This window comes from Myotis lucifugus, unplaced genomic scaffold (assembly GCF_000147115.1).
Source record: "Myotis lucifugus unplaced genomic scaffold, Myoluc2.0 scaffold_2, whole genome shotgun sequence".
Lineage (NCBI taxonomy): Eukaryota > Metazoa > Chordata > Mammalia > Chiroptera > Vespertilionidae > Myotis > Myotis lucifugus.
In genome coordinates this window covers 29,361,205-29,377,675 of record NW_005871050.1, presented here as the reverse complement: position 1 = coordinate 29,377,675, position 16,471 = coordinate 29,361,205, and the positions used below count along the sequence as shown (strand labels likewise).

Below are 16,471 nucleotides of genomic sequence, written 5' to 3'. Positions count from 1 at the left end.
TAATTCCTATTTTCTCTAAACAATTAAATGGAAAAAAAAAGCTATGGGCCACAGATAACATGCAGCCAAAGAACCCACAGAACTTGTTAAATTCCTCAGACATACTGAATCAGGAAATTGGGACCTGGGAGTTCAGTGTTTTAGCAAGTTTCCAGGGTTATTCTCATGCATATTAAAGTTTGGAGATCATTGATCCTGCTCAATAGTTTTCAAATTATGATATGGGACCACAAATCCCTGAGGCTGTTTCAGGGGTCCATGAGGTCAAAACTATTTTCATAATAATATGTAGACATTATTTTCCATGTTTCACTGTGTTGACATTTACATGGATGGCGTACAGGCAGTGATCAGCAAAAACTCCTAGCCCCTTAGCACAAATTAAGACAGAGGCACCAAACTGTATTGTATACTATACTTCCATGCATTTACAGTAAAAAGAAAATGTCAGTTTTACCTAAGAATGTCCTTGATGAATCAGTAAAAATAATTAATTTTATTATCCTATTACTTATCCTACCTTGTCATACACAAATTTTTGTATATTCTGTGTGCTGAATTGGGAAATAGGCAAAAAATACTTCTGCAGCAGACCAAAATATGATGGTTGGCTGAAGGAGAAACACTTGTATGACTAAGTTGTGAGCTGAACTAGCCATTTTTTTTCAAACAACTCCTTTTTAACTTAAAAGAACTACTGACAAACAGTGGTTACCCAGACTTGGATGTTTAGAAGACCTTTTCTCCAAAATGAACTGAGTCTGTTATGTCAAGAAAAAAAAAATGACAGCATTTGTTGTTAATGATAAAATTTAAGTGCATAGCAAAAACTAGAACCTTAGAAACCTTATCTATCACATGAGCTTGACAGTTTCCTAATACTTAGACTTTTCTGATGTCATCGATGGTTATACAATATCAAAAAGCAACCGTGATTTTTTTGGTATTGTATATCTTGAAATGAGTCATCATTTGTGAGATCTGAATAACTCAATAAACCAGTACTTTCCAATGACCAACGCAAGATATTACAAAACCATGTATAGATAAAGGATCCATTCATTATACAAGATAAATCAATGTATTTTCATATAAGGAAGTACAAAGTTCATTGGTATGGTTTCAAATTCTACCTTGCACCTAACCTTTAAGAAACTACCAATTGTTAAGTTTTAGTGTAGTATCAAAGAAGAATAATGAAAATTATTTTAAAATGCTATTAAAATATTCATTTTTCTAATTGCATATCTGTGTGAGTACAGATTTCCTTCATATATTTCATTCAAAAAAACAGATCCCAAAAGATATGATGCAGAAGCCAATATGAACATTCAGCAGTTTTCTATTAAGTCTGCCATTAAAGACCTTTGCACAAATGACAGGGCCACTTTTTATTCCATTTTGGAGGAAATACAGTTATTTTTTATTTAAAATATGTTAATTATAATATGTATTTGTGACTGTTATTTTATTTATTTATTTTTTTTATTTTTTATTTTTTTTTTCGCTAAAAGTATTACAAAGGGTATTACATAAGTGTCCTTTTTTCCCCCCCGCCCTTGACAAGCCCCTGCCCTCCCTTACCCCCCAGTGTCTTATGTCCATTAGTTATGGTTATATGGATGCATACAAGTCCTTGGGTTGATCTCTTACTCCCCTCCCTCCTGTCCCCCAACCCTCCCTGGCCTTCCCACTGCAGTCCGACAATCAGTTTGAGGCAGCTCTGCCACTGTATTTATTATTGTTCAAAAGTTTGTAATGGTCTTAATTATCCATGAAAGAGTGAGATCATGTGGTATTTTTCCTTCATTGACTGGCTTGTTTCACTTAGCATAATGCTCTCCAGTTCCATCCATGCTGTTGCAAATGGTAAGAGTTCCTTCTTTTTAACAGCAGCATAGTATTCCATCGTGTAGATGTACCACAGTTTTCTAATCCATTCATCTACTGATGGGCACTTAGGCTGTTTCCAGATCTTAGCTATGGTGAATTGTGCTGCTACGAACATCTGGGTGCATATATCCTTTCTGATTGGTGTTTCTGGTTTCTTGGGATATATTCCTAGAAGTGGGATCACAGGGTCAAATGGGAGTTCCATTTCCAATTTTTTGAGGAACCTCCATACTGCCTTCCATAGTGGCTGCACCAGTCTGCATTCCCACCAGCAGTGCACAAGTGTTCCTTTTTCTCCACATCCTCTCCAGCACTTGTCGTTTGTTGATTTGTTGATGATGGCCATTCTGACAGGTGTGAGATGGTACCTCATTGTTGTTTTGATTTGCATCTCTCGGATGATTAGTGACTTTGAGCATGTTTTCATATGTCTCTTGGCTTTCTGAATGTCCTCTTTTGAAAGGTGTCTATTTAGATCCTTTGCCCATTTTTTGATTGGATTGTTTATCTTCTTTTTGTTAAGTTGTATGAGTTCCCTATAAATTTTGGAGATTAAGCCCTTATCAGATATGATGTTGGCAAATATGTTTTCCCACGAGGTGGGTTTTCTTGTTGTTTTGTTGATGGTTTCTTTTGCTGTGCAGAAGCTTTTTATTTTGATGTAGTCCCATTTGTTCAGTTTCTCTTTAGTTTCAATTGCCCTAGGAGCTGTATCAGTGAAGAAATTCTTTTGGCATATGTCTGAGATTTTGTTGCCTTTGGATTCTTCTAGAATTTTTATGGTTTCCTGTCGTACATTTAAGTCCTTTATCCATTTTGAGTTTATTCTTGTGTATGGTGTAAGTTGGTGGTCTAGTTTCATTTTCTTGCATATATCTGTCCAATTTTCCCAACACCATTTATTGAAGAGACTATCTTGGCTCCATTGTATGTTCATGCCTCCTTTGTCAAAAATTAATTGAGCATATTGGTTCGGGCTAATTTCTGGACTCTCTATTCTATTTCATTGATCTATATGTCTGTTCTTGTGCCAGTACCAGGCAGTTTTGAGAACAGTGGCTTTGTAATACAGCTTGATATCTGGCATTGAGATCCCACCTACTTTGTTCTTTCTCAGGATCGTTGCAGCTACTCGGGGTCTTTTTTTATTCCAGATGAATTTTTGGAGAGTTCGTTCTAGATCTTTGAAGAAGGCCATTGGTATTTTAATGGGAAGTGCGTTGAATTTATAGATTGCTTTGGGTAGTATGGACATTTTAATGATGTTGATTCTACCAATCCAAGAACATGGTATGTTCTTCCATCTGTTTATGTCTTCCTCTATCTCTTTTTTCAATGTCCTGTAGTTTTCTGAGTAGAGGTCTTTAACCTCTTTAGTTAAGTTTATTCCTAGGTATCTTAATTTTTTTGGTGCGATGGTAAATGGGATTGTTTTTCTAATCTCTCTTTCTGAAAGTTCACTATTGGTGTATAGAAATGCCTCAGATTTCTTGGGGTTAATTTTGTATCCTGCTACATTGCCAAATTCATGTATTAAGTCTAGTAGCTTTTTGATGGAGCCTCTAGGGTTTTGTATGTATAATATCATGTCATCTGCAAATAAGGACAGTTTTACTTCCTCTTTTCCAATTTGGATGCCTTTTATTTCTTCTTCTTGCCTAATTGCAATGGCTAATACTTCCAGTACTATGTTGAACAGGAGTGGTGAGAGTGGGCATCCCTGTCTTGTTCCTGTTCTTAGGGGAAATGGTGTTAGTTTTTGTCCATTGAGTATGATGTTGGCTGTGGGCCTGTCATATATGGCTTTTATTATGTTGAGGTATGATCCTTCTATTCCCACCTTTCTGAGAGTTTTTATCAAAAATGGGTGTTGGATTTTGTCGAATGCTTTTTCTGCATCAATTGATATGACCATGTGGTTTTTTTCTTTCAATTTGTTTATGTGATGTATCACATTTATTGATTTACGGATGTTGTACCATCCTTGCATCTCTGGGATAAATCCTACTTGGTCATGGTGTATGATCCTTCTGATGTACTGCTGGATCCGATTTGCTAAGATTTTGTTGAGGATTTTGGCATCTATGTTCATGAGGGATATTGGCCTGTAATTCTCTTTCATTATGATGTCTTTACCTGGTTTTGGTATTAGGGTGATGCTGGCTTCATAGAATGAGCTTGGAAGTGTTCCTTCCTCTTGAATTTTTTGTAGTAGTCTGAGGAGGGTAGGTTTTAGTTCTTCCTTGAATGTTTGGTAAAACTCCCCTGTGAAGCCGTCTGGCCCTGGGCTTTTGTTTGCTGGAAGCTTTCTGATGACTGCTTCAATTTCTTCCATAGTTATTGGCCTATTGAGGTTTTTAGATTCTTCCTGATTGAGTTTTGGAATGTTGTATTTTTCTAGGAATTTGTCCATTTCCTCCAGGTTGTCTAGTTTGTTGGAGTAGAGTTGTCCGTAGTATTGTTTAACAATCATTTGTATTTCTGTGGGGTCTGTTGTTATTTCGCCTCTATCATTTCTGATTTGGTTTATTTGGGACCTCTCTCTTTGCTTCTTGGTGAGCCTGGCTAGGGGTTTGTCAATCTTGTTTATCCTTTCAAAGAACTAGCAGTTGGTTTCATTGATTTTCTGTATTGTTTTTTTGGTCTCTATGTCATTGATTTCTGCTCTAATCTTTATTATCTCCTTCCTTCTGCTCACTCTGGGGTTTTCTTGTTGCTCTCTTTCTAATTCTTTGAGTTGTAGAGTTAGATGATTAACTACCATTTTTTCTTGTTTTTTGAGATAGGCCTGTAGAGCTATAAACTTCCCTCTCAGGACTGCTTTCATTGTGTCCCAGAGGTTTTGGATTGTGTTTTCATTGTCATTAGTGTCCAGGATGTTTTTAATTTCTTCTTTGATGTCATCGGTAACCCAATCAATATTTAATAACATGCTATTCAGCTTCCAAGTGTTTGAGTATTTTGGGTTGTTTTTATTGTAGTTTATTTCTAACATTATGCCATCGTGGTCTGAGAAGATGCTTTTTATGATTTCAATCTTCTTGAATTTGTGGAGACTTTGCTTGTGACCCAATATGTGGTCTATTTTTGAATGTGTCCCATGAGCACCTGAGAGGAATGTATATTCCGCAGCTGTGGGGTGAAGTGTTCTGAAGATGTCAATTAAGTCCATCTGATCTAGTGAGTCATTTAGGATTGCTGTTTCTTTGCTGATTATTTGTCTAGCGGATTTATCCAGTGATGTCAGTGGTGTATTAAAGTCCCCTACTATGATTGTATTGTTGTCGATCTCTCCCCTGATATCTTCCAGAAGTTTTCTTATGTATGTGGGTGCTCCTGCATTGGGTGCATATATGTTTACCAGGGTTATATCTTCTTGTTGTATTGATCCCTTTAGTATTATGAAGTGGCCTTCCTTATCTCTGGTTATGGCCTTCACTTTGAGATGTATTTTGTCAGATATAAGTATTGCTACCCCAGCTTTGTGACTGTTATTTTAAATGAATAAAGAAATCAGTTTAAAATTACTCAGTGTTAATTTCTAATATTGTAAATATGAATAGAAGTAATCTACATATGCAACAGCATGGATGGACCTAAAGAGTATTATGCTAAGTGAAATAAACTAGTCAGAGAAAGAAAGATACCATATAATTTCACTCATATATGAAATATAATGAACAAAATAAACTAGCAAACAAAATAGAAACAGACTCATAGATAGAGAACATATTGACAGCTCTTAGAGGGAGGAGAGTTCAGCTGCTGGGTGAAAAAGTTGAAAAAGTTGAAGAGATTAAGCAGGGGGGTGGGGGAGACAAACAGGCATACACACAGACAACAGTATGGTGATTACCCGAGGGAGAGGGTGGATAATTGGTGATGGAAGGAAACTTGACTTGGGATGGTATACAGATGATGTATTATAGAATTGTACACCTGAAACCTATATAATTTTATTAACCAATGCTACTGCAACAAATGCAATAGAAAAGTAAAACAAGAAATAGTCTACATAAACAAAAATTTTTTGGTTTACTCAATGACTTTAAAGAGTATAAAGTGGTTCTGAGATCAAAACTTGAAGAAATGCTGATCTAGCCATTGGGTTCTTAAAAATATACTAAACATATCACTACCGTAAATTAGAACAGCCCAGACAGGGCTAACCATATTTTAATAATAATTCTAAGAATTATTTACCTGAGTATTACCTGCCATCCAAAAATTATGTATCTGTGACCTTTTTAAAAATATCTTTATTGTTTAGAGTATTACAGATGTCCCCTTTATTCCCCCATTGATCCCCTTCACCCAGTTCCCAACCTGCCCCAGGACTTCACCAGCCTATTGTCTGTGTCCATAGGTAAGGTCTTTGGTTAATCACTTCCCGTCCACCTTCCCTCTGAGATTCATCAGTCTGTTCCTTGTTTCCATGCCCCTGATTCTATTTGATTCACCATTTTATTTTGTTCATTAGATTTCTTATTTGCTTATTTTGATTTTTAGATTTAATTGTTGATAGAGATGTATTTGTTGCCATTTTATTATTCATATTTTATCTCCTCCTCCTGCTCCTCCTCCTCTTTCTCCTTCCCTCCTCCTCCTCCTTTCTTTCTCCTCCTCCTCCTCCTCCTCCTCCTCCTCCTCCTCCTCCTCCTTCTCCTTCTTCTTCTTTAATACCCTTCGACATTTCAGGTAATACTGGTTTGGTGGTAATGAACTACTTTACCTTTTTCTTGTCTGTGAAGTTCTTTGTCTGACCTTCAATTCTAAATGAGATTTTTGCTGGGTAGAGTAATCTTGGCTGTAGGTCTCAGCTATTCATCTCTTTGCATGTATCTTGCCACCCCCTTCTGCCCTGCAATGTTTCTGTTGAGAAATCAGCTGACAGTCCTATGGACACTCCTTGTAGGTAACTAACTGCTTTTCTTTTGTTGATTTTAAGATTCTCTGTCTTTAATCCTTGGCATTTTAATTATGATATATCTTAGTGTGGGCCTCTTTGGGTTCCTCTTGTTTGGTATTCTCTGTGCTTCCTGGCCATGTAAGTCTATTTCTTGCACCAAGTAGGGGAGGTTTTATGTCATTATTTCTTCAAATAGCTTTTCAATATCTTGCTCTCTCTCTCTTCTTATGGCACCCCCATAATGCGAATGTTGGTACACTTGAAGATGTTCCTGAGGTTCCTTACACTATCTTTATATTTTTTTAAATTCTTTTATCTTTTTGCTCTTCTAATTGGGTGTTTTTTGATTCCTCATATTCCAAGTCATTGATTTGATTCTCAGAATACTCTATTCTACTGTTGAATCCCTGTAAATTATTCTTTATTTCAGCTAGTGTATGCTTACTTTATGACTCGTCCTTTTTCATGCCTTTGACTTTCTCACTAAGATCCTTGAAAGTCTCATGAAGATCCTAGAGTAACCTTATAACCATGGTATTGACCTCTATCCAAAAGTTTGCTTGCTTCCATTTCTTTCATTTGTGATATATTTCTTTGTCTCCACATTTTGGTTGCTTCTTTGTGTTTGTTTCAATGTATTAGGTAGAGTTGCTATGTCTCCTGGAATTGGTAGAGTGGCCTTGTGTAGTAGGTGTCCTATAGGTGGCTCATCCTCCCCAGTCACCTGAGCTGGGCACTCTAGGTATGTACCTGTGTGGGTTGTGTGAATAGTTTTGTAGTTGAGCCTTGATTGCTGTTGGCATCACTGAGTGGAATTGATCTGCAGACTAATTGGCTGTGAGGCCCCACTGTGACTACAATGGGAGAACTGTTGTGCAGGAGACACCCTTATGGAGCAGGAGTTTGGTGCTCACGGAGTCTGCCCCTTGAGTGTGTCGCTTATGGATGTGTAGAGTTGTAATCTGCTATGATCTGAATCTGTCCACCAGGTGCACGGGCTCTAGGGCCCCCAGGGAGGTGCAAAGTCAGCCACTACCTGGGGCCACCCTGCAGGAGCTATTTTTATTGGGCTTGGAGGTGCCTAGGTGAGGCCCAGCTATGAAGCAAGGCAGGCTCATGCTAGTGCAGGGTCTTGGGACTTTCCTTGATAGGTTTGGGGCATGATGACTCTGCTGCTTGTTAGAGAGATTTTAGCAAAATCTAAAGCCTGAGCCAGGTCAGGCCATTCATATGCAAAAGCCGCTGCAAACAGGTTGGGTGTAGCTGCAAATCGGATGAGGTGGGGTCTCTGGAAATCACCAGGGTCTCTGGGAATCACCAGGCAGAGCAAAAAATATGGCTGCCAGTCAAACCTGTGACTGGGGAGGTCCCAAAACAGGAACAATGACCCCTGCAAGCACCCCTTTCTAGGAAAAAGCTGCTCCCGAGTTCCTGCCCTGATGCCAGACAATCCAGTTCCTCCCCATATATGTCTGGATACCCCCAGAGCCTCTGCCTGGCACTGGAGCTCAGAGGAAGTGGGACTTTGTAAAGTCAGTTCATGAGCCAGCCCTTTCAAAGGAACAGCTGGGGGTCTAGCACCTTCTGTGTCACTGAACCCCAATCACCACTGGTTTTTGCAGCCCAAAGTTACAGGGACTTATTTTCCCAGCTCTGGAAGCCTGGGATGGAGATCTGGTGTGGAGCTGGGACCCCTTGCTCCTCTCAGGTAGCCTCCACAGAGATGAGAGATGATCTCCCTCCCGATTAAAAAAGCAGCACACATGGATGCCAGACCAGCCCGTTCCAAACCTCCACCCCTCCTACCAGTCTCAGTGTGGTTTTTTTTCTTTACTTCTCTAGTTGTAGGACTTCCACTCAGCCACCTTTTAGGCAGTTCTGAATGATGTTTGTTCTGTATTTTAGTTGTAACTTTGATGTAGTTGTGGGAGGCAGCAAGTACAAGGCTTTTACCTATGCTGCTATCTTGACTCTCACATCTGTGACCTTTTAAACAGCATTACTTCTAATTCCCTAGTGTCTTTAATATACTGTTTCCTGAAGACTCCATCTACCAGAGATTTTTGTTTTTGGTACTACATCCAGTCTGTAACCCATTTCGTAATAGAGTATAGTCAACCCCCATAGGATTGCCAGTCAGGGCTCATGCTTGTGTTGCGGGTTTGATCCCCAGTGGAAGCAGCCGATCAATGATTCTTTCTCATCATTGATGTTTCTATTCTCTCTCCCTCTTCCTGTCTCTCTAAAATCAATAAAAATATATTTTGAAAAATTATTTGGGGTGACAATGTTACATTGTTGCTACAATGTACTGTGTAGTTAGACCTACAATGGCTGCATCTGTATTGAACATGTATAGACTTCTTGTCATTATTCTCTGAACAAATACAGTATAACAACTATTTACATAGCATTTATATTGTATTGGGTATTATAAGTGATCTAGAGATGATTTAAAGTATTTGGGAGGATGAGCATAGGTTATATGCAAATACTATGCCATTTTACATAAGGAATTTGAACAACCATGGATTTTGATATCCACAGGGGTCCTGGATCTAATCCTCCAATATTATGAGAGACAGCTGGATTGTCTTCAAAACCTATAGCAGAAGTATTTAGGGGTGCAGGGAAGAAATAGAGGCAACTTGCTGTATTATATGACTGTGTGCCTTTGTTTCATATGTTGGTTTAAAAGAATCCTATATAATAAAGAGGTAATATGCAAATTGACCATCACACGCTTGCACAAGATGGCTGCTCCCATGTGTTCACAATATGGCCGCCCCCATGTGGTCACAAGATGGTCAGCAGGGGAGGGCAGTTGGGGGCGACCAGGCCTGCAGGGGAGGGCAGTTGGGGGCAACCAGGCCTGCAGGGGAGGGCAATTGGGGGTGATCAGGCTGGCAGTGGAGCAGTTAGGCGTTGATCGGGCTGGCAGGAGAGTGGTTAGGGGGTGATCAGGCTGGCAGGCAGAAACGGTTAGGGGCAATCAGTCAGGCAGGTAGGCGAGCATTTGGGAGTCAGCAGTCCCAGATTGTGAGATCGGGCCTAAACCAGCAGTCGGACATCACTTGAGGGGTCTCAGATTGGAGAGGGTGCAGGCTGGGCTGAAGAACACCCCCCCCCGCTTGCATGAATTTTGTGCACCGGGCCTCTAGTCTACACTAATAAAAGAGAAACATGGTAATTAGCATATGACCGCTACCCTTCCCATTGGCTAATCAGCATATCCTTATGCAAATTAACTGTCAGCCAAGATGGCGGCCGGCAGCCATGCACTGAAGCAAATAGGGAGGCTTGCTTGCTCCAGTGATGGCGGACTCCAACGTTCCCCGCCTGACTTGCCGGCCTCTCAGCTGCAACTCTAAGCAACTATGTTGCAAATATAGAAGCTAAACAAAACCCCAGAAACCGGCTTTCAGTCAGCAGGGCTTCAGCCAGCCGGACCGCAACATTGTATCAAATACAGAAGGTACAGGCCAGAAACCTGTTTTCAGCAGCGAGGCCTCAGAGCTAAAGCTGGCCCAGAATAGAACAAAAAAAGAAAAAGAAAAAAAGGAGCAGTTGGGAGCTTCAGTCACCCGCCAGCCTGAAAACGGCCCTCAGCCCCTTAGCCAGACTGGCCAGGCACCCCAGTGGGGACCCCCCACCCTGATCCAGGACACCCTTCAGGGCAAACCAGCCAGCCCCCAAAGGGTAATATGCCTCCCGGCACCAGGATAAGCGTGAGAGGGGGCAGCGCCCAAACCCCCTGATCGCCCTGCGGCTCTGTGTGTGACAGGGGGCGGGGCCACAACCTCCCTATCTGCCCTGCTCTGTTCATGACAGGGGAAGGCGCCCCACCCCCCTGATCGCCCTGCGGCTCTGTGTGTGACAGGGTGAGGCGCCCCAACCCCCTGATCGGCCCTGCTCTGTGTGTGACAGGGTGCGGCGCCCCAACCCCCCCGGCAGGGGCCATGCTCTGTGTGTGACAGGGTAGAGCCATAACCTCTCCATCGGCCCTGCCCTGAGTGTGACAGTGGCGGCGCCCCAACCCCCTGATCGGCCCTGCTCTGTGGGTGATAGAGGGCGGCACCCCAACCCCTCTCCACAGGCCTTGCTCTGTGTGTAACGGGGTAGAGCCATAACCTCCCCATTGGCCTTGCCCTGAGTGTGACAGGGTGCAGCGCCCCAACCCCCTGATCCGCCCTGCTCTGTGTGTGACAGGGGCGGTGCCCCAACTCCCCATCGACCCTGCCTTGAGTGTGACAGGGGGCGGTGCCCCAACCCCCCAATTGTCCCTACTCTGAGCATGACTGAGGGTGGCATCGCAACCTCCCGATCCGCCCTGCTCTGTGCATGACAGAGGGCAGCGCCCCAACTCCCCAATCGGCCCTGCTCTGAGCCCGACAAGGGGCTGCACCTAGGGATTGGGCATGCCCTCTGCCACCCGGGAGCAGGCCTAAGCCAGCAGGTCATTATCTCCCGAGGGGTCCCAGACTGCGAGAGGGCACAGGCCGGGCTGGGGACCCCCCTCCTTCCCCCCGAGTGTACACATTTTTGTTCACCGGGCTTCTAGTCTATATAATAAAAGCCTAAGCATCCATTACGGTGGAACGACCAGAACAACCGGTCGCTATGATGTTCCCTGACCACCAGGAGGCAGATGCTCAATGCAGGAGCTGCTCCCTGGTGGTCAGTGCACTCCCACAGGGAGAGTGCCACTCAGACAGAAGCCGGGCTCGTGTTAGGCGAGTACAGTTGCCACAGTGGGAGCCTCTCCTGACTCTGCGGCAGCACTACTGAGCGATGGCAGCAGGTGCAGCAGGCTGGGATGAGTGTGAGCAGTGCAGCATCTGGCCCCAGATTGGGCTCCCTGGCCGCCTGCTGCTTGGTGCACTGCTACATCCCTCAGGGGCTGTCCAACTGCTGAGGGATCCTGGATTGTGAGAGGGCAGAGGCCAGGCTGAGGTACCCTCCCTCGCACCCCAATGCATGAATTTCATGAACCAGGCCTCTAGTCCTATATCATAAAAGGCCAATATGCAAATTGACTGAACGGCAGAACAACCAGTCACTATGACGTGTACTGACCACCAGGGGGCAGGCACTAAATGCAGGAGCTGCCCCCGGGTGGTCAGTGCACTCCCCTGGGGCAACACTGCTCAGCCAGAAGCCAGGCTCACAGCGCTAAGGATGTCTGACTGACAGGTTAAGCCCACTCTGGGGAGCAGGCCTAAGCCATCAGCCAGACAACCCCCAAGGGCTCCCAGACTGCGAGAGGGCACAGGCTGGGCTAACGGACCTCCCCTCCCCCGCTCAAGTGCACAAATTTCGTGCACCAGGCCTCTAGTGATAATAATAAAAGGTGATTTTGGTCATCTTCACTGTCACTAACCCTCCTCCAAAAAGATAATTTATAACTATACAGAATATTAAGAACCATTGCTTTAACCAACAGTGAACCTATATTAATGCCTATTTCTTGTCCTGAATAGACTAGAACTTAACTAAAGGCTGGTTAAGAGTATAATGACATATTAAAGAATTGTGTAGTACTGATTTGTTTGATCCTCAGTAAACCACAGACATTTTTTGAGAAACCATTTGTATATTTGTTGAGGAACAATTTAGAACTATTTTTCAATCAAGAAAGCTGCTATTAAGCACTCAGTTTACCTAACTTTGGTTAATCTTTGGCTGACAATAATTAAAAGGGGTGGGGGGGAAGTGGGCAGAAAAAGGAATTTGAAGAAAGGCTAGTCTGGCTTAGAGAATTTCTTTTATTGGTTTCTTTAAAATGCCATTTAAAAATGCTTGGTCTTATAGGCTTCCATATCCTTCTCTGAAATACATTGACCTTCCCTAGTTGCTCAAAGAGTTTGGGCTATAGGGGGGAAAACAAAGCCTTTGAAACCTACTGCAGACAAAATGAATATTCAGAAGTCCACTTGAATTGATTTTAGATTTTCTAATGGAGTAAGTGTTTGTCAGAGAATTGTTGGAATTCTTTACACTTTGATCTTGTTCATTAAAGATGCAAGTGAATTCAGAAATGCTGACCCCATTTTTTATCAGAATGTTGGGCAGATTGAATGTGAGCTTAGTTTTAGAAGAGCTACTTTGGCCTCCAATTTTCCTTACTACTTGTAAGTTACTCATTGTGAATACTCTCTTTTCTAATATTAAAAGTGGAATACTGGTTGAAAGAGATACTGAACAGCTTTCCTCACCTCCTTGTATTTTGTATTTGAATGGTAACAAGCTGTACATATCTATTATCATGCTTAAAATATTTGATATATTGTAAAATGTCTTAGAATATATTTTACATTTTAACATGTTAATATTTAAATGTGGAGGAAACGTCCAGAGGCATAAAACTTACTACATAGTTTGCACTTGATAAATATTTGTTCAATGAATTTGTCTATGTTAACAAATAAATAGTTAAAATTAAACAGAATCATAATATCATTACCCTTTTAAATTTTATGTTTCAATAACAGTTTTCATTTAATATTATTTTGTGTTAGCTTCAGGTGTACAGCATACTGGTTAGACAATCATGTACTTTACAAAGTGTTCCTCCCAATATTTCCAGTAGCCATCTGGCACCATACCTAGTTATTACAATATTATTGACTATACTAGAGGCCCAGTGCACCCTCTCCAATCTGGGACCCCTCAAGGGATCCTGGTGGAATCGGGCCTAAATGGGCAGTCAGACATCCCTCTCACAATCCAGGACTGCTGGCTCCCAATCGCTCGCCTTCCTGCCTGCCTGATTGCCCCTAACCAATTCTTCTTGCCAGCCTGATCACCCCTAACCACTCCCCTGCCAGCTTGATCAATGCCTAACTGCTCCCTGCCAGCCTGATTGCCCCTAACTGCCCTCCCCTGCTGGCCTGGTCCCCCCCAACTGCCCTCCCCTGCAGGCCAGGTTGCTCCCAACTGCCCTCCCCTGCTGGCCATCTTGTGGTGGCCATCTTCTGTCCACATGGGGGCGGCCATCTTTGACCACATGGGGGCGGCCATCTTGTGTGTTGGAGTGATGGTCAATTTGCATATTACATCTTTATTATATAGGATTTCTTATCCTGTATTTTAGATCCTGGTGATTATTTTGTAACTTAACAATTTGTACTTCTTAATCCTTTCACCTTTTTCACCTATCCCCCAACTCCCTTCTGGCAACCATCAGTCTGTTCTCTGTATCTGAGTCTGTTTCTATTTTGCTTGTTCATTTATTTTCTTCTTTAGATTCCACATATAAGTGAAATAATATGGTATTTGTCTTTCTCTGACTGAGTTATTGCACTGATATCATTAGTTTTTTGAAAGACATGAAAGGGGTTGGCCACCAGCAAGATCCAAGATCAAATTTCTATATATTATGAATAACTAGAAATTTTTTTTTGCCAGTAGGTCTGAGAAGAGACACCCTCCCTTTATTTATATTAACATTTTAATTGAATGATATTCAGTAACAGTAGTAAGAGTTGCTTCACCCTATTTTATTACCTTTGTACCCAAGATAGGCACATGCCAAAACCTTTATTCATTGTTGAACATTTGAAATTGGAGCCTGTATTTCTTCTGTTGCTTAATTGTTACTTATTCCTAATCTGTCCCTCTCCCCAAATACTTCAGAGTGAAAATGTGAAAAACTTAAGCCATATTGTGTTATTAATGATTTTTAAGTAGGAAATTTGAGGTGAACACAAAATACAATATACAGATGATGTATTATAGAATTGTACACTTGAACCCTATATAATTTTATTAACCAATGTCACCCCTAATAAATTCAATAAAACTAACTAACTAAATAAATAAATAAATAAATAAATAAATAATTGAGTGACTGCTATATTTGTGGTGGTATCAAGGTAAGTGTGGTTTAAATTATACTGGACTCAGGAACTGGTGTTCAAGCAATTAGGGTTCAGATTAGCTATTCTTGACCATTAAATTGTCAAATATGAAGTTGTATTAATACCAGAATTGTAAAAAATGTTGGGGGTTGTTGGGGAAAGTGGAGGGATTTAGCAAAGTAAAAGAAAAAAGGAGAGAGAACTCATGGACATGAACAACAGTGTGGTGATTTCAAGGGAAGAGGTGAGTAGAGGTGGAAGAGGGCATAAAGGGAATAAATGGTGATGGAAAAAATAAAAAACACACTAGAATTGTAAAAAATGACAGCTCTTTCTGATATTCAACTTTGAAAGTGTATTTATCAGATACAGTACATTAAACTTTATGAATAAATCCATAATTTATCTCTACAAGTTAGATAGGCATTTAACTAATTTGCTTTATGGTTTGCTTAATGATGTTGCCTAACAGTTCAGGAAGGGAAAGGGTATAACTGGGCTCACAATCACTTTTGAAGCAAAGTGCAGATTTAGAGAGATTCAAATGCTGAAATGACAGCTGTTCTGTGATCAGGGTTTAGGCCATAGCGGTTTCTTGTCCAATTAATGTCAGTTTTCATCATCAGAGACTTTTAGCATAGTTCCCTTTTCACTGCGGGGGGAGGGGGGGGGAGAATGGGTGCTATGCTTTTTTGAAAAACAAAATGAAATTAATAGTGAATTTTGAAATTCTAGAAAGATAGAAGAAGAAATGTAGTCATATTCTTTTGCCAGAGTTGATTTTAGAAATTTATTACAGCCTTACTTTCTTGAGGCAAAAACTGCAATCCAGTGTTCTGATTCTCACTTTAGTGCTATTTTTGATGAATGGTGCTCCTACCCTGGCTCAAACTCTAGTCTATTTCTGGTTACAAATTTTTAAATAAAGAGCACTATTGAATTCAAAAGTATCAAAACAAATACAATTTTTTTATTTTACAAATTATTGGACACTGAAGGAAATTAAGTTTTCTATTTTACATAGGAAGAAATTCTAGTAAACCAGTATCAGTTCAAAATGTGATTTGGAAATTCTTTTTTTCTACTACTGGAGGTGATAATAAATGTACACAATTCGTTTCACTGGTTTAGTCCATATTCTCCGTAGTAGTGAATGTCTTATATATAGGAGACATTTGCAATTGCCTAGAGGGAAGACACTATATTTTATTCCTTTCTGTAACTCCAAGGCCTAGCACTGTGTCTGGCATATATATAGATATAAGAAAAACCTTAATAAATTAAATTAGAGGTACTATCTTTTGTATAATTGCTCCTATAAAAAGGTTAATTGAACTATACCTTGATTTTATTAGCACTGTGTCTTAATCAACTGATCTGTGCAAACCATATTTTGCTTCTTAAGCCTGGTACTTTCCAAAGGAGATAGTTGGTATAGTAAAATTTTGGATTAAAAGGTGGAAAACTTGGCAGCTTGTACATGAGTCTCTGTATTAATGTATCAACATTGGTTTTAAAGATCAACTGTAATGCCCTAGCTGGTTTGGCTCAGTGAATAGAGCATCGGCCTGCAGACTGAAGGGTCCTGGGTTCGATTGTGGTCAAGGGCACATGCACGGGTTGCGAGCTCGATCCCCAGTAGGGGGTGTGCAGGATGTAGCCAATCAATGACTCTCATCATTAATGTTTCTGTCTCTCCTTCTCCCTTCTTCTCTGAAATCAATATATATATATATATATATATATATATATATATATATATATCCCTATATAATTAAGAGCTAATTGCTAATTAGACTGAACAGCAGGA

The 16,471-nt window shown here is 41.0% G+C and overlaps 1 protein-coding gene across 4 annotated transcripts in view; it reads left to right on the top strand.

Annotated features, from left to right (window-relative positions):
• RNF128 (ring finger protein 128, E3 ubiquitin protein ligase) overlaps positions 1 to 16,471 on the top strand; it is a 114,502-nt gene that overhangs the window by 27,462 nt on the left and 70,569 nt on the right. The window lies entirely within an intron of this gene.